The sequence below is a fragment of the Jaculus jaculus genome, chromosome 6 (assembly GCF_020740685.1).
Source record: "Jaculus jaculus isolate mJacJac1 chromosome 6, mJacJac1.mat.Y.cur, whole genome shotgun sequence".
Lineage (NCBI taxonomy): Eukaryota > Metazoa > Chordata > Mammalia > Rodentia > Dipodidae > Jaculus > Jaculus jaculus.
The window spans coordinates 38,279,699-38,297,974 of NC_059107.1; the positions used below are offsets into that span (position 1 = coordinate 38,279,699).

General features: G+C 47.1%; 1 protein-coding gene across 1 annotated transcript in view; it reads right to left on the reverse strand.

Moving 5' to 3' along the window:
* Chchd6 (coiled-coil-helix-coiled-coil-helix domain containing 6) overlaps nt 1-18,276 on the reverse strand; it is a 225,602-nt gene that overhangs the window by 104,092 nt on the left and 103,234 nt on the right. The gene's annotated exons all lie outside the window — the stretch shown is intronic.

The window sequence follows — 18,276 nt, forward strand, 5'->3', positions numbered from 1 at the left end:
CTGATGCAGAAGCATGACTCCCAAGAGCACAGAAGCTCGCCCCACAAGAGGGCTGAATGTGCCCCAGCACAGTGCCAGGCACCCAGGCCCCACCACCCCAAGCCTGGTCAACTGCTGAGGCACACTGTGGACCTGAGCCTTTCCACACAATGCAATCAGCGTATGAGTCTGAATCCTTCAAAAACAGAAGGGAAGATAAAGAGTGGAAGGTTTTGAAAGTCTGTCATTTTGACAGTCACCCTCTTGACGGCATGGAACCTTTCGGAGCCACCAGCAAAGTGGAGAGCAAGGGGAGCTGACTACACACTGGCACCCATAAGCACCTGACAAAGGGCTCAAGGAAAGGGCATGGAGCACAGGGGACTGCCAGGCTGAAGCTCTGGAGAGCAGGCTACACCAAGAGCAGAGTTCTGAACCAGCTCTGGCCACTCTAGCCTGGACAAGCTGCCCTTCCTTCTTTGTGTATTTTCCCTTACCTGTCAAGTGGAGCAAAGAAGGAACTTGGCTTGGCAGACACTACAGAACATCTAAAAACGCCAAGGCGGCTTCTGGAATGCCTCTGGAATGCCAATACTCCAGCAAAGCTCAACATAAACAGTGGGGTTGAATGCTGGGGATTTATCGCAGGATCTTTAAAGCAGGCTGCTGTGGCTGCATCCCAGGCCTATAGGTATGGCTAATCTGTGCAGGGCTTCATGGCAGCCCAGCACACAACTGTGAATGATCCCTGATGCAATCAGAGGAGAAGTTTGTCCTACGCAATTAGGCAGTCTGCATGAAATATCTCGCAGGGCTTAGACCTGCCATTTCCTAGCCTGTCATTCCAGCCAGGCAGAAAGATGATATCCAAAGGCAAAATCATTGCGGGCTCTTCAACTGCCATTCAGTAGGGGCCACTGGGGCAATAAAGACAAAGAGGCTCATCCACATGTGTACCCACCAGCTAAGACACACCACGACTCCTCTAGGCAGAAGATACTGAACACTCAGCCAGCAGCCAACAGGACATGCATCTAGAGAGGGCTGCAGAACTGAAGCTCTAGTGAGATGCCTACCATCATTACTCCTCTGGCCAGAGACTACACACACAGGAAGGACACGACACCTTCCCACCCTGTATGTTTCTAACACTGCTAGCTGTGCTCTGGTAAGGATGCAATGGGCTGCTTAGAGGGATGAGACAGACTGTCCCATCCGATCAGAAGCACTGTGACTTGTGCCAACTCCCCACATTGCTTCTGACACTGCCACTGCCACACAACTGCCTGCCGGCTCTGTTATCAGTAAAAATTGGGAAAGCTCCATGCTGGACACACATAGAAAAAGGCTGTGCACAGCAAACAGTATGGGCTCCTGGCCCAGAGTGGGCATTCAAAGAATTGGTCTTATGGCGTGAAGACAGCATAAGACAATATGGACCACCCCACATAGCTGCTCAGTCAATAGGCTTCCTCACACTCACAAGACACCTTCCAACAGGCAGTTTTCTATGTGATACTGAAGTTCAGGGCCTGAGCATGCTCATTGACTGACTTAGTGGTTCCTCACTGTGACAGACACTGCTGTAAGGGGGTTGTGGGTACATCAGGGAAACCAGAGAGCAAGCGCCTTCCTCCTGGAGCTTAGATTCTAATAGGAGAGGCAAAAGTGTATGCAGATGAATAAGGTAATTTCAGAGACTGATGTACTGGGGAGACTATAGGACCAAATACCTTGTGAGGTGGCAGGTTGTTATTATTTTGTCTAAAGGGGTTTCCAAGAAACTCTTCTGAGGAAAAAATACCGAATCAAGTATGTTGTTTCACATACAAAGGCCACATAGCAGCCATTTCGACCAAGTGCACCCTGGAAGGCTTTGAAAGGGAGATGAGGAGCCTGTGGTGGATTAGCCAAGGACCCCTCCAGGCAGGGCTCAGGATGCGCACCATGCTTTGATGCCTCCCACAGCTCCAAACATAGCCAAGGCAGAGTAGAAGAGGTGCCCCAAAGACATGCCCAGGTTCACAAACAAGATTGGAGAGCCCAACACAGAACAGACAAGGCAGTAGGTGAGAACAGGCCTCCTGGGCTGGGGCTGGAGCTGGGGCAGGCAAGGCAGCTAGGACCTCTGTATCCTATGGGATCAGAGTAAACCCCTTCACAGAGAAGTGGAGACAGGAGCCAGACTGGCCACTCCAGTGGAGGAGGGCTCCCCGTGAGACAAGAAGCTGAGATTACAAATTCCTGAAGACCCCTCTAGGGCCATGGTTTTTTGTTTGCTTAAACCTAGGCAGCTGAGAAGCCAAAGGTCCAGCCAGGGACCACAGATAAACCCAATGTCCCCTTTCTCAGGCCTACCTCTGCAGTGCCGCCAGCACCACTGAGACCTGCAGGAACAGTCAAGTCAGGCCTGCCCAGGGGCAGGTATAGACAGCTAAAGAAATGGCACCAGGCTATAAATGTGGACACTGAGAGAAAAGGAGGCAGCAATGGGACCCACACTACCTACTCAAAAAGCAGACTTGCACACCTGAGGAGACATTAGAAATCAGCAGCTGAAGTATAGACTCACTGAAGATGAAATAAATTTGGGATAGGACACAGGGAAATACTTTTTAAATTTTTATTTATTTAAAAAAGAAAGACAGAGAGAGAGAAAGAAAGAGTGGGCATGCCAGGGCATTTAGCCGTTGTAAATGGACTCCAGATGCATGCACCACCTTGTACATCTGGCTTACCGTGGGTCCTGGGGAGTTGAACCTGGGTCTTTTGGCTTTGCAGGCAAGCACCTTAACTGCTAAGCCATCTCTCTAGCTCAGGAAATATTTTAATTGTGTAAAAACTTAAACACAAGAGAGAATGATACAACAAAACCCCAGGAAGCCATCATAGGACCTCTAAACCAGAAACCTAGGTGCTCAATCACCTCTCTGTGCCCCACACGTCTCACAGCAGGTCCCATCATCTGTGCAGGCCTCAGTGTGCTACTCTCAGCGATAAGGATTTTTATTTCCCAAACAAAACCAACGTGCCACTGCATGCTTAAAATGTGACATGAATGCCTTCACATGAAACATCCAGCTACTAAAGCTTCTCATTGATAAGGGATGGCAAATGTGCAGATTCAAGTTGCCCAAAGACAAAGGAATAACTTTGTTCACAATTATGAAAGTACGAACTTGAAACAGGCAAACTTCCAAACAAATACTATAACTTTAATATCTTCAAAATAAAATTGCATTGCTGTAAGACAAGCCCTGAGCAGAGGGCGGAAGGGGAAATGACTGAGAGGCAGCATAGTGAGATGAGGTGACGCGCCTCGCGGAGGAGATGTGGACCGGCCGCCAGTGATCCATCGCTATCTTAGACAGGCAGCACAGAAGGGACAGCAGAGGCGGCGGCGGGAAGAGGCTTGTGAGCAGAAGGCAGGCCCGAGGGCAGCAGTGGGCACCGTGAGGATGAAGATGAGGAAGGGGAGATGGGAGCAAGAATGGAGAACGGGTAAGGAGAAAAACAGAGGACAGCAGGAAGGCAGGGAGATGACAGAGCGCAGAGGACATCAAAGACAACTGTACAGGTAAGAGTCACTGCTGTAAACATGAAGTAGGTCACCCCCAAGACCCCCCAAGCTATCCCCCATTTATGCATGCAAGGCCTTGTGTGGTTCACTTCCTGCCAGTGTGGGACAGGCAGCGTGACTACTGCTAATCAACTAAAAGATTCAAAGTGCCACAAGGTTCTCTGGCTGACGTGTCCCCTCCTCCATGCTGGTCCACACTGATGAAACACGCTGACATTTTATAAGCCACCCTACAGAGACACCTACATGACATCAAAATGGGGGCACTGAGTCCTGCAGTCTGCCACCTGCTAACACCAATCACAAGGGAGCTTGGAAGAAGCTTCCTCCAGTGGAGCCTTCAGATGCTATAGCAGCCCCCGACAGATAGCTGGCCTGAAGCACCTAGGCACCCTCTGAGCCGAGCCAGACCCCTGACCCACACCAGAGGCCCAACATCACCATGATAACTAGTCACTGATGTAAGCCCCTTAATTTTGTAATTTGCTATTTAATAATAAATAAATACAAAATGTAAACTGGTTAGTCCTACCCTTAAGGAGAAAAGATGAATACTTTGGATAAAAGAGAAAAAGAAAGCCCAACTACATGCTAGTTTCATAAGACCCACCACTTACACTAAGAGTATCATAGCACACCATGCCCTTCACTGCACATACCCAGGCCTACAGTGCACTGTTTTACTCTGCTTCTACAGAAGCTTGTATGTTCAGAGGTTAAAAGCATGTGCAAGAGGGGAGAGAAAGAGAAGAGAGAAGGGGGAGGAGAGGAAAGGTGAGGAAGACCTACAATAGACAAAATCAGAGAACCAGGACTTGGAAGACAATTCCATGGATTCAGCACTTGCCACACTACTCTGAATACCTGAGTTTGGATTCCCAGAGCCGGAAGCTATGATGTTACAATCAACACATGGACTTCACCTAACTATGTTAATTTGTTAAAGGATCAGTAGGAATAGGAAGTGATGGAGAATTTCTACAATGACAGAAACTAACTTCCATTTTGTATGAGAAATCAGCTATTAGTCTGTGAGATCATCTCCTTCTTGTTGCCTTCAAGGACTTGTCTTTGACTTGTGTTCTGACAGCTGGATCCAAAGGTCTCAAGTCTCCTGAGCTGCCTGCACATACACTTGAACTACATCCCAGGCATGTGCAGGGCCTTCTGAAATGGGTTAAGGACAGCTTATACCTAAGCGTTTCTTTCTACGCTTCCTGGCATGGACTATTGCGTACACTGTTACCCACTTCCTCAGGCAGCCATAATGCTCAAATGCCTCAGCTGATTTTGACAAGCACCCTCAGGGAAAAGGTGGCTAACAATGAACAATTTCTGAGTCAGGTAGATTGGAGATGACTTTGCAAGCATGCCATGAGTCTTCCATGGACTCACAGGCAGGAACAACAGGGGCAATTCTCTGGGAATAGGGTTCAGGAAGAGCTCCAACTCTGTCTGCTCTCCAGTGCAGGCTGGTACACTACCTGAGGGCTTATGTTCAAGACCATCATGGAGCAGTTAGCAGGGAGGGGTATAAATGCAGATCCCCAAGGTGCCTCTGTTCTACTAAGTCTCCCATTTTTCTTGCACAAATGTTCCTGCATTGCTGCGAGCCTTGGGCTAGTGTTCAAAGTTGTGGGGGAAAATGGATTCTGGCTACTTCTTTCAGCATTTGTGTCACTTTTATGGAAGAGGACTTACAGAAGTCCTTACTCGGCCACGTGCATTGATACTGAGAAACCACACGGTATGAAATCAGGGGTTATTAGTTATTAGCACACTGGACAGAAACAGCAGTGGACAGAATCCATGCACCAGGAAATGTCATTATCCAAATGACAGCATAAAGACATAGAAGAGTGAAAAATACAATGGAACAGAGCACCCCAAGTCTGTAGGTCAATGTCAGATGTCCAAAGCATCCATTCGTCAAAAGTCCGCAGGAGAGGAGACAAATGAGGCAAAGACACAGAGTTAGAGGCCAGAATTTCTCCAAAGTTAACTGAAGACAATAAAAAACAGATCTGAGAAGCTTAGGGAAACTCCAAGCAGGATGCTTTTGTAAAGTTTTTAAATGATTATCGAAGTCTGAAGCTGAGCTGAGAGACAGACCTCTAGCCCTTGCTCTCCACATGGGCTCTTTACCCACCCCCTACCCCCAGCTCTCCACATGGTGGGAACTCTTAGATCTTTCATTCTCTCTTTTCTTTCCATGGTTTCCTCAGTCTCTCCATGTGGGATCTCAAGCCACTTGGGTGCCCTTCCTTCGCTCTGTACTTCCCTTAATAAATATAATAATTTAATCTTTTTTTTTTTTCGAGGTAGGGTCTCACTCTGGTCCAGGCTGACCTGGAATTAACTCTGTAGTCTCAGGTTGGCCTTGAACTCATGGCAATCCTCCTACCTCTGCCTCCCGAGTGCTGGGATTAAAGGCGTGCGCCACCACACCCAGTTAATTTAATCATTTTTTTAAAAGAAAGAAATTAACAAAACAGACACACAACAGTTGTGGAGGTCAGACATCTCAGTGAGTATTACCTGGATGAACCCATGATGCTGGCAGGACTGTATCTGCCTTCAGGCTCCAGACAAGAATCTTTTCCTTAATCCTTCCAGCTCTTAGAGGGTGCCTTCATTCCTTGGCTTACAGTTGTACATCTTTTCTGCCTCTCTTTCCTCATTCCCTGATAAGAATTCTTGGGCTATGCTGATCCTGCCTGGATAATAAAGGGCGATCTCCCCATCACTCATCCTTGACTTGATCACACCTGACAGCTCCCTTTGCCATTGAGAAGACAGAGTTGCAAGTTCCAGGGATCTTAGTATGGCACATCATTCTGCCTAGCAGACCCTCCAAAGAAAAGTCAAAAACCTTAACTGCATGTTCTTGATATAAAGGGAAAAGGTTTTAAAAATAAAAGAATGGAAGAAGGTATGTCTCAAGAATCTCTTGTATGAGAAAGCTGATGGGGGTGTACAAACATCAGGTGAAAGGGAACTCAAAATTTAAAATACAACCAGCAATATACATATGTATATATATGGAGAGAGAGAGTTCAAAATGACAAAGAAGACAATTACTCTGGGAGAAATAACATTCCTAAGCATGTTTATACTTAATAAAACTCCCAAATATAGAAAGAAATCTGACTGACAAAGAATAGAAATGAATCCACAGTCATAGTTGACTTTAATATTCTACTCTCAAAACACTGATAGACCAACTTGACAAGAAAATCAATAAGGACACAGAATATGTGAACAGTATGATCACCCAACATGACCCAAAGCATGTAGAGAATGCACATCCTCCTCAAGAGCAGGGAACTAGGCCAGGGCCATGGCCTGGACCAACATGTACAGAATACACTTTTTTCTCAGGAGCAGGGACCATGCAAGGGACTGAGGCCTGGCCTGTAACAAAGTAAAAAGCATAAAAACATACACTGTGGGCTGGAGAGATACCTTAGTGGTTAAGGCACTTGCCTGAGAAGCCTAAGGAGCCTGGTTCAATTCCTCAGTACCCACATAAGCCAGATGCACAAGGTGGCACATGCATTTGGAGTTTGTTTGCAGTGGCTAGAGGCCTTGGCACATCCATTCTATATTTGCCTCTCTCCCTCCCCCCTCTCTCTCAAATAAATTAAAAATTAAAAATTAAAAATACATTATTATAAAGTATGGTTAGGAAGACACCCAAAAATTCTCAGATGTTTGCAAATTATCCTTATTACTAATCACCCATAACTCCTAAGCAGGAGAAAAGGTAGACCTTAGAGATCACAAAGATGATACAATTCACAGCTGATGACTTTAAAATTGCCATTACTGGGGCTGGGGAGATAGATGGTTCAGTTGGTAAAGTGCTGTGTGAACAAGAGGATCTAAGATTAGATTTCCAGAAATCACGTAAAAACAGGGCATAATGGAACACACCTGAAATCTCAGCACTGCGTAGGCAGAGACAGGAAGATCCCTGGGGCATGCTGGCTAGCCAACTCAGTAAAGTCCTGGTTCAGTGACAGACCCTATCTTAAAAAATAAGGTGACCTCCAAAATCATGTATGCACACCCATACACCTGCACGTACAGATACGCATGCACTACACACACATGCAAGCATATTCCATTATAAACATGTTTAGATTTAAAAGAATGTATGATGCTGGATAATGCTCAGTAGGTAGGAATGCTTGCTGTGCAAGTATGAGGAGCTGACTTCCAATCTGACACCCAATAAGAAGCTGTGCATGGTTGCACATGCCTGGAACCTCAATGCTGAGGGGTCAGAGACAGGAGGATCACTTGGGCTCTCTGGCCAGCCAGTCAATGCCCCACACCAAAATATCCCACTGAGCATCAGGTTCAATGAAGAGGACATTCAGTGTCCTCCTATGGTCTCATTACCACAGTGTACACACACACCATATACAACAACCCCCCCCCCCAGAAGAGGCTATTGTAATTGTGACAGCAACCTACAAACAAAGACTTTTTAACAGGAGTCCAAGGTTGCTTTAACATATAAAAAACCAGCCAATCTAGCTTATCAAATAAACATAAGGAGAAGGAAAATTGTGATCATTTCAGAGACAGGAAGAGCACATGATAAGTAAAGCATCTATAAGAAAACACGTCTTTAGCTGAAGATCAAAGGCAAAAGCAACACATATGAAATCGTATGGAAAGAGGAAAGCTGAACAAGGATTTCAAATGTCTGATTCATCAAATTACTAAGATTGGTACAACAGGCATATTCCTAGGCTTCCAACGCTGACTATGTACATTCTTTCAGGCCAGTGGAAGGTCTGTAAAACCAATCACAGCCACACCACGCACAAAAGAGCTTTGCAGTGGAATGAAAGACAGCTATAAATGAGTTTTAGGGACACACCCTTCTAAATAACTCATGAGCTAAGAGAATACAATAGAAATTTTAACAATCATACATCATATGACTAAATCAAACCATTAATATGCAGTCACTGTGCCAAATAAAAATTCTGAAAAAAATTTAAGTTTTAAATTAAAGGAATAAAAGTTGTAAGTTAAAAAATGTATGTCAAAGCCCATGAACTATCTAAAAGGTAAATTAGTAACTTTAGATACATTTTTTTAAAAAACTGACAAGGGCTAGAGAAACTGGTTAGTAGTTAAGGTGCTTTGCCTGAGAAGCCTAATAACCTATGTTCAACTCTCCAGATCCCAGTGAGCCAGATGCACAAAGATGAAGCAAGTGCAGGGTCACATGACCACTAGGTGGCGCAAGCATCCGCAGTTCAATTGCATTAGCTGAGGCCTTGGCATGCCAATTCCCTCTGTCTCTATCTCTTTCCCTCTCTAAAATTAAAATTAAAATTAAGAGCTGGGTGTGGTGGTGTATGCCTTTAACTCCAGCACTCAGAAGACAGAGGTAGGAGGAATGCCGTGAGTTCAAGGCCACCCTGAGACTACATAGTTAATTCCAGGTTAGCCTGGGCCAGAGTAAGACCCTACCTCGAAAAACAAAAACAAAGCAAAACAAAAATTTAAATTTAAATTTAAAAATTAAAAAAGTGATAAATTCCTTATTTCACATACATAGAAAATAAGACTCAGATTAAGTGACTAGCTGGAGGTCCCACAGAGGTAGGGCTACATAGACAGGTTCGCGATTCCCAGGTGAGCACCCAGGTATCCTATCCTGAGCTGTGTTTTGATCAAGAGAAGCCACTGGATGCTTGGTAGAATGTGTACTACAGGGCTGGAGAGATGGCTTAGTGGTTAAGCGCTTGCCTGTGAAGCCTAAGGACCCCAGTTCGAGGCTCGGTTCCCCAGGTCCCACGTTAGCCAGATGCACAAGGGGGCGCATGCGTCTGGAGTTGGTTTGCAGAGGCTGGAAGCCTTGGCGTGCCCATTCTCTCTCTCTCCCTCTAGTCTTTCTCTGTGTGTCTGTCACTCTCAAATAAATAAATAAATAATGAACAAAAAATATTTTTTTTTAAAAAAAAAGAATGTGTACTACAACCATGCCTCCGGCTCATCCAGGATTCTGATGGCCAGCAGGCTCTGAGTTAGCAAGCTTGGCACAAGCCCAACACTGTCCCCTTTTCACAAAGCTCCAGGAGGGGCATGTCGAGCAGCAAGGCAATGAATAAGCCTGTGAAAAGTCAATGGTGTTTTTAATGACACCCAAAGACCATGTGGGATCCATAGCCATCGAGATTATGAACCCACAACCCTTACTTTATTTCAGTCAGAGGCTTATGAGTCAAAAGAACCTTCCTGAGCCTGTCACTTCCCAACTGCACATTCTTAGTCAGTTTCTCTAAGCCTCAGTTTCCTGACTTGTGTGATGAGATGAAGGATAGAAGCTTGATTTCATGAGGCTGTCATGGAGCAATTAAGATTATGCACATAGAGCATTCAGTACAGAACCTGAGACAATCTAATTGTATCAAACTAAATGTCAGCTGAGGATTGTTATTATTAAATTCTCAATCAGAAAGGAAGCATGCCTATCCACAGCCATAATGGATAGTGGAGTTCTGATGTGAAAAGGCAAATCTCAAAGACAAATATAACTTTGAGATGATCTGAGCTCATCTCCACCGTGGCTCTGACACTGAGCACTCTGGGATGCTGGGGGTCAGCGTCTGCACCCTGTGTACTTTTTCATTTCTCTGGCTACCACCCTTTCACTATGTCCCCCTGGATAACGGTCACAGACTTCTTTTTGAAACATGCTTTTGGATTTTAAAAATGGATATATAACTCATATCATAATGCTTTCCCTTTTAAAATCTACAATTCAGTGATTTTTATATACTCACAGTTTGGACTGTCACTTTTATCTAATTCCAGGACATTTTCCCTGGCCCCAAATGAAACCCTGCATGCAGTAGCCCCCTGCACCCAGTAGCAGTCCCTTTCCATTTTCCCCTAGACCCAGCCCCACCAATATCCATCAGCTAGTGTAGTCCATGTACACATTGGGACACAATTAGTCTAAACAGGGAATGAAGGAAGTCTTAATGCATGCTGCAACACGAATGAACATGGTAAGAAACAAGCCTGATACAAAAGGTTGCACTTCACACAGTTCTGTTTAATGAAGTCCAGACCAGGCAGACACAGACAGACAGGAAATAGATGAGCAATAGTCAAGGGCTGGGGAGAATGGAGCATGGCTGCTAGTGGCAAAGAGATACTTTCTGGGGTGACAAAAAATGTTCTAAGTGTCAACTGTGGTAATGGCTGGCACAACTCAGAGAATACACTAATAACCATGGAACTGTGTGCTTTATATGGGTGATTTCATGGTGTATGAATTACACCTAAACAAAGATGTTCAAATAGCCAAGCCTGGCAGCACACACCTGCAATCCCAGCACTCTGGGAGCTGAGGCAAAATGATCACTGCTCGAGGTCAGCCTGGGCTACACAGTGCAACCCAGTCACAAGAACAACAAAAAGATGTTAAAATGTAGGGGACTGTCAAGGAAACGAATGGTATTGAAATCCAGTCACCAAACACTCAGGAGAAGATGTATAGACAGGAGGAATGAGCAGTCTGCACAGCCTCCTGGAGGAAAGAAGGGAGACCGGAAGTCCTCTGGGGCCATGCTGATGCTAGAGAGAAGCTGAGGGCAAAGACTGACTGAGCAATCGCAATGAGACGGGGCGGAGGGGGAGGCAGACAGGCATGGTGGTACAAGCCGGTAACCGCAGCACTTGGGAGGCAGAGGCAGAAAGACTATCACAAGTTTAAGTTCAACACTGTCAGTTCCAAGACTACAGAGTCTTTACTGTCTTTAAAAAAGAAAATACAAGGCGAGTGGTTACAGGTACTTTCTTATAAAACCTGACGGCCCAAGTTCAATTCCTTAGCACCCATGTAAAGCCAGACACTCAAAGTGGCATATGCATTTACAGTTGGTTTGCAATGGCAGAAGACCTTAGCATGTCCATTTTTTGCCCCCCCCCCCCCACTGGTACACAGAAAACTACATCTACCTGTATCAGGAAGGCAAATGACACAGAAGCCTAACACTGCTCAGTGGCCCCCACACAGTCAACACAGCCACAGAGAAGCACGGCAGTGACATGTGGACATTCTTAAACAACTGCCAAATTCGTGCCAGAATTGAACTCACTGCATGCGTGCTCTTGTGTCTGTTTAGAAATAAGCTCTGAGACTAGAGGGCATGTTTACCTGTCTGCTCCTCACAGCTAGTATTCTTCCTGGATGGCATGGACCTGGAGGCCAACCAAGGCCAAGTGTCTTCTCCCACAGTCAGCGTGTGCTGAGAGAGAATGAATGAGGGCACTGTGAGAAGCTGACATGGGGAAAGGTGCAGTCATGAGGGGGACGTCGAGGCTCAGCCTCCAGGCATGGCTCCAACAGTGATTCACCATGCTCACAGGACACATGCTTAACTTCCCCAAGCCTTAGTTGCCTTACAGATTTCCTGGAGGGCTTTGCTGCAATTGTGCCCTGGTGCAGGAGTACTAGGCACACCAGGGTCAGTCTGCCTTAGGTCTAAAGAAGAAATGACGCCAAAGGATGTGGCTCTCCTTCCTGTTCAGTGGGGGAGGGGGGGACTGCTTGTCAAGAACCAACAAAGCCTCATGCTTTCCTTTATCGACTCCCAAATGCCCTGGCTGAGCCAAGTCCAAAGTGGGCAAGGGCAGAGAAGCTTGCCACACTGTGGCCTAGAATAAAGGCCCACATCCCCAGCATTTGTGGAGAAATCAGGACGGTCACTTCTCTAGGATCATGTCCTTTCCATCTCTAAAACCATATACCTGTGCCAGGAAGGAGGCAGCTCAGAAAGGAGCCACAGAAAGCAAGCTCACAGCCGTGGCTTTGTTCCTCATTACTCCATGCACATTTCCCGAGACTCACTGATGCCTCGCAGAAAACTTTGAAAAAACATTCTATTACAAGACCATCTGCTGAGCCATCGTAGGCTCTCTGCAGCCCCCATTTCCTTTTATTACTAGGGGAAGCGGCATGAAAACAGGTCTCATTTGAAGACCGTGTCTGCTCAAGCTGTGTCCTTCCACATCTCCACCCACACCAGCACTGGGCACATGCTGTCCACATCAGGGAGGAGTGACAGAGGAGGCTTCAGGTGTGAGGGGCTGCGGCCAAAGCCTGTGCTCCTCCATGCAGCCCCTGGAAAAAAGAAAGAACAAAGACCACAGGAGAGAGACAACAGAAAGCTCTGCACACCTGACGTGTCTTATCTACTATGTGACATCTTCTTGGCACCTTCCTTACTCTGTTTTTTTGTTTGTATAGGTGTCGTGTGTGGTGTTTGCATGTGTGTATGCACTGTGGTGCTCCACGTGCTCACTGGCAATGGCGCTGGGGAGCAGGCCTGACCTGTGGTGGCCAGAACAGAACACTGACCTTGCTGCACTGCTCTCCCACCTGCTCTAGTTTGAGCTCAGATCTCTTCCTGATACAGGAGCTTGCTGCTTTTTGTGAAGTGGGGCATTGTCCTGGTCTCTGTTCCGCTTTGCAAGAATGGGCTTACAGGGGCATGTGGCCACACCCAAATGTTTAATGGCTTCTAGAGATTTGAACCTGGGCATCATGTCCCCTTGGGTGCTCATGGTTGTGCAGGAAGCTAAGCCATCTCTCCAAACCACCTTTCTTCCTCTTAATGGTACCTTGGTATTGGTCAGGGTGGGAAATACCACCTTGACAACAAGAGCAGGGATGAGAGAAACCTCAGCAAACAATCGGAAACAAAGGCAGCAGTGGCCGTTTATTAACAATTAACAAACATGTGCTCCTTCAACTCACGGTAGTCCAGTCAGTGGTTACCTGTCATCAAACCCATCTTAGAAGCAACTGAAAGGGTGGTTAGTCACCCAGGGCCCCGTGACCAGCAAAATGGCATAACTAAACAGTTATAGACAGACTTCATCTGCTAGCATGGTAAGATCCACTGGGCACAATTCTTCAATCAAGACTGTGGTAAGAAAGTGTGGTATCACCTCTACAGTGTCTCATAAAGTTCTAGGGCCCAAAAAGAATAAGGTTGGGAACAAAGCACAGAATTGCTCAGTTACACATGTCCCCTGGTAGCAGCCTGGGAGAAACCCCGGGTTTGCACAGAGTGAGAGTTAACTACATGGGATCTCCCACATGGTGGAAGCCCCAAGCACTGGCTGTTTCTTCTGGGGAAGACCAGGCTGGCTCGCTCTGCCCACAGCTGGTCTGCCCGGACCACAGCGCCCAGCTCCACCTGTGTCTGCGGTGTGCTTCCTTTCCGGCCCCTTTGTCATCTATGCGGTCCTTGGAGCAGATGCCAAGCAGCAGACATCTGACCTGCAGGGGCCCAGGCAGCCCGCATGCCTCTCCCTCCCTGGGATGCCCTCTTTCCTCCCTACACTTCTGCAAAGCCCTGCTGCTGCCCTCTGCCTCCACACTATTGGTGACTTTGTCATTCAGAAACAAAATGCACAGAATACCTATAGACCCAGGAATGCTCTTGGAGCTGAGGACACTGCACTGAATGAAATGCACAAGGAGGGGCTGGAAAGACAAGCACAAACGACTTAGTGAATGAGGAAGGACCTGGGAAGGTCATCCCTAGCAGAAAACAAATGCAGAGGCCTCTGAGTGGGCACAAGCATGACACATCCAAGGGACAGCAGGAAGAACTAACAAGCACCATGACAAATAGCTGGGGGAGTGGGAGCGACAGTACAGCAACCGGGCAGAGGCAGGGAGGAGCAGGGCCTGAGCAACTGCGGTGAGAGGTTCCTGCTGACTGTGAGGAGCTTGTGCCGCCACCAGAGTGCAGGAGCAGCAGAGTGATAATATCTGACTCATTTATTTTTTAAATCCAGTTCATAAACGCTAAACTGGAAGGTGGCTGCCCAAAAGGATGGCCTGATTATCTCTCCCTGCGCCGGGCACTTGCATGCACAGGCACACAAAATATCAACTGTGGTTATGACAGCTGTACTTGCACAAAGGCGAGAAGGAGAAACCTTTACGCAGGAAATAATATGCAATTTTCTAGCTGAACACCTTTTAAAAAGTAATGATGGAGAATAAAATCCCTGCCTGTGAGGGAGGCAGGGGCTGTCTCCACTGCAGGGTAACAATGTGCCACTTGAAACAAGCCAGGGTCGGACAGAGTGGAGCTCACAGGGAGGACTTGAACCTGCATGCTGGAAAGGAGAGGGGAGAGAGATAAAAAAGAGCGAGAATTCAGCTCAGGAGCCTGTCACTTTCTTGCACAGCTCCAAGTAGTCTCAGTTCAGAGAAGCAGCTTAATAAGACAGTGAACAAAGGCTGACAGGCAGCCCAGTCTCTTGGCCAGTGGGACATTCATGAACTAGTGAGCACAGCCAGCAGGTCAGAGCATGGGGCTCTCCCCCAACTTGGGGCCCCTAAAGTAACCCCCCAAGCTCACTACACGATCAGATCTGAGGGTCCTATACATCACCCGATTAGAAAGGCTCTTTCTAGAGGTTAAGGGAGTCTAAGAGGCAACCCCCAATTAACAAGAATAGTCCCCTGCTTCCAGCCCACAATGATGATAGGTAAGTAGGGCCTTCCACCTCTTAAGGAGATCATAGGCTTGCACTGGCCCCGGCCAGGTCTCATTGGACCCTGGCATCATCCTTACAGCCACTGAGAAGAGTCCAGAAACCTGCTCATATGCTGGATACAACTGGAACCTGTGCCTGGGCTCTCTCTTGGAAAAAAATGTGTTTCAGAAAGTGAATAACACTGACTAAACCATTTAAAATGTTGCCCTCTGTACAAGAGCTCTCACTCCCCCAGACAACATAGTTTTCCATGGTCCGTCTCTGACTCCTTCCGTTCTTTGCCAGAAATGCCTTTCTCTCTGTCTTGCTGGCCTGATGGGTCTTCAAGGCTCTGTTCAAATGCTCTGCTGTGTTTCAACTGTCTAAGACCTAACCAAGCGTCCTCAGAACTTTTAAATCCTAAGCTGGCATCTTGGGAGGAAATGTCCTGTTTGTAAGATGGAGCCACATATTTACATTCCCGCTGTCCCAGACTGGTCAGGAGGAAGCACCAGACTTCAGCTCCAGCAGTCACCATCCCACAAAACTGAATCTTGCAAACTGACAAGATGGAAGGATTGACGAAGGCTGGCTTGATGGGGCCATAACAGCAGTAGCAGTAACACAAGGAAGATCCAGTTAGTGAGGTGCAAGGCTCATCACCCACAGCTGGTCCCATAGCCCCATGCCCACTGGTGAGGCCCACAACCCTCCAATCCATTCACCATAGCCAGAGATGGTTTCTATGGCTGCAATTAAGATGCCTAGCATGTTTTTTTTTTCTTTTCTCTCCATCCAAACAGAACTTTATCTCCCATCTGCATTCCCATAGTACAGGAATATCTTTCATGATTACTTTATTGTTATACTAATTAATTTATAGCTATTGATCTTAAAACATAGATACTCATGAGAGAATAACCCTAGGTTTCTTGCTTGTATCCCTGTGTCTGGTACAGGACCAGGCAAGTAACACAGTACACAAGTGTATGTTGAGCCGATCTGGACAGAAAGAATGATTATAAAGCAAAGGTGTCTAACAAAAGCAGTGCTTACGCCATGGAATTGCTACCATGGCACTCTTGACAGACTGTCCAGGGGGGTAAGATCTTTCATCATTTTGATAGCGCTGTCTACCAGGAGTGCAGGGTGAGGACTGGGTTCCAGTTGGCACATGTCAGGAGGACAGGCTGCACGGGAACCCATGCTGGTGACGATGCCCATGCTCCTTTCTCATGTAAGCACTGCGCAAACTGTCCTAACATACTGCTCTATGAAACTATTTGGAATGAGCCCTGGGACTTTTCACAGGGACAAATCTACCTCTAAGGGAGATAGCAAGCTTCTAGAAGGGATCATCTTCCTGTTCCCCGGAGAAGAGGTTTCTGAAGGGGTAGAGCCAGCCATGGAGCATGGCTTCCCACAGGGCTCCTTAAACTAGCAGGTCTCTGGAGGGTCTCTGAGCTCTAGGAGGCATGTGTGCACATACTTGCTATTTCCTCATGCCTGAGTAAAGTCTACATACCTACATGCCCATGCCCATACCCATGCTTGTGTGTGTGTGTGTGTGTGTGTGTGTCTGCGTGCACACATGCGCATGCATGGTTCATATGCAGGGTCCTGATGACTTCCCAGGGCACCCTAGGGGAAATCCTCCCTCTGCTTCAATGGCAAGCACCCTGTGTGCTTGATGTCTCTTATAACCTTCTTAACCTTGTGGGGCGAGCCCATCATAGCATGGTTGCCTAAGTGATAGCCAGGACCTCCTACCTTCCCCTATCAGTAGACTTTGACTGGGGAGCACAATGTTCTCATGGCTCTTTTCCCCTAAGAAGCAGTGCAGTGGCCCTAACACTGCTGGCTCTGATCATTTCTGGTCCCCCCACCATGGGCCAGACCATTTGAGTCCTGTTCCTGAGGCTGCCATAAAGCAGAAAGAAGAAGAAAGGCTCTGTAGTCACTCCACCTCCTCCTCACAGCACAGGCAAGGGACCATTATTCCTTGACAAAGGACCTGAGGATGTCTCTGCTCAGAATCCCAGAACACAGGCGGGGGGGGGGGGGGGCTGCTGGCTTTCATCATCTATTCTACAGATTCTCAAGAGCAGCTGATGGATCTGAGTCAGAGAGGATAGAGATAGCGACCTGGAGCTTTCCCTGTCACTTGGCCTTGGAATCCAGCTATGGGCAGATAAGGCTAGCACAGAATAAAACAAGTGGAAAGTGTCTGGAGAGAAGAGGCAGAACGTTCACGCAGGAGTCTATGGTAAGTGTGGTGATTAGAATCAGGTATCCTTCTTAGAAGACTCGTGTGTTTGGGGTGCTTGGTCACCAGCTGGTAGCAATTTGGAAAGTAGAGTCTTGCTGAGTTAGATATGTTTCTAGGGATAGGAGTGTTATAGCCAGTTCCCTGTTAGCAGAGCTCAGCTCACTCTCTTACTGCTGTTTTCCATCTGAAGTGGCAGAGGTGATGTCCAGTCTCTGCTCATATTATACTTTCCCTGCCATCATGAAGCTTCCCCTCAAGACTATAAGCCAAAGTAAAACTTTCCTCCCAAGCCGGGCGTGGTGGTGCACGCCTTTAATCCCAAAACTTGGGAGGTAGAGGTAGGAGGATTGCTGTGAGTTCAAGGCCACCCTGAGAATTCCAGGTCAGCCTGAGTAGAGTGAGACCCTACCTCAAAAACAAAACACAACACAATCAAACAACAACAAAAAAACTGTCCTCCCATCAGTTGCTATTAGGTGTTCCATCCCAACAAGAAGGAAACTACAACACTAAGCCACAGAGAAGGTTGGTTTTGAACCTCAACTCTGGACCTCACTAAAAGCAAGGCCCAGTAGTGGTCTCACCTCCCTCTGTACATGGTAGGGAGTTGCTAAGCCAAGTGAGAAGCATTTTTGCCACCTGGTGAGCTTCAATCATCAGAAGTCCTTTCCCTTCCATCTTTTCTTTATAAGAGAGAGAGAATTGGCACACCAAGGCCTCCCACCACAGCAACTGAACTCCAGCCACGTGCGCCCCCTTGTGCGCATGTACAACATTGTACATGCATCACCTTGTGCATCTAGCCTATGTGGGATCTGAGGAGTCGAACATGGGTCCTCGGGATTTGCAGGCAAGTGCCTTAACCGCTAAATCATCTCTCCAGCCCTACCCTCCATCTTTGCTCCCCTCC